At 34.9% G+C, this 484-nt stretch overlaps 1 protein-coding gene across 1 annotated transcript in view; it reads right to left on the bottom strand.

Moving 5' to 3' along the window:
* The window catches only part of LOC119585881 (transcription initiation factor TFIID subunit 13-like), a gene marked incomplete in the record, with an annotated part of 9,645 nt that overhangs the window by 8,497 nt on the left and 664 nt on the right, over positions 1-484 (bottom strand).

Here is a 484-nt window from a genome sequence, read left to right as displayed (position 1 = left end):
ACAGTGGCTTTTAATATGTGAACTTTATCTTATAATTAGATTATCAGTGTTCTTTCCAAATGCAGAAAATACTCTATGTGATCTGTGATGGAATACCTTCAACACCAATACTGACTCTGTGTCCAGTGGCAAGGACACCTCTTTTGTTAACATTCAAGAAAGCTCATGAGGTTTTTACCATTGTGTTCTGTCAAGACAGAGCTTAGAGTGATTTTTTATATGACAATAGGAATGTTATAAAGATATGGAAACAACAATATCTTATGATGGAATCAAAACCAAAATTGTAGTGACTCAGACTGTGTACAGATATATTCCTAGGGCAGTCTGCAAATTCTTCATTCTAGACTATATATGGCTTGTCTTCACCAGAGTGCCAACAGGCCCTTGAAGATCTAAACCAGTGTTAGTCTCACAACCACTTCCATTATTTAGAATCAAACTATCCCTAACATATGGGTACTTCTTAAATAAAAAATCAGTA

Source organism: Penaeus monodon, chromosome 20 (genome assembly GCF_015228065.2).
Source record: "Penaeus monodon isolate SGIC_2016 chromosome 20, NSTDA_Pmon_1, whole genome shotgun sequence".
In the NCBI taxonomy this organism is placed as follows: domain Eukaryota; kingdom Metazoa; phylum Arthropoda; class Malacostraca; order Decapoda; family Penaeidae; genus Penaeus; species Penaeus monodon.
The sequence above is the reverse complement of the archived record's forward strand: the minus strand, read 5'-3'. Positions and strand labels throughout refer to the sequence as shown.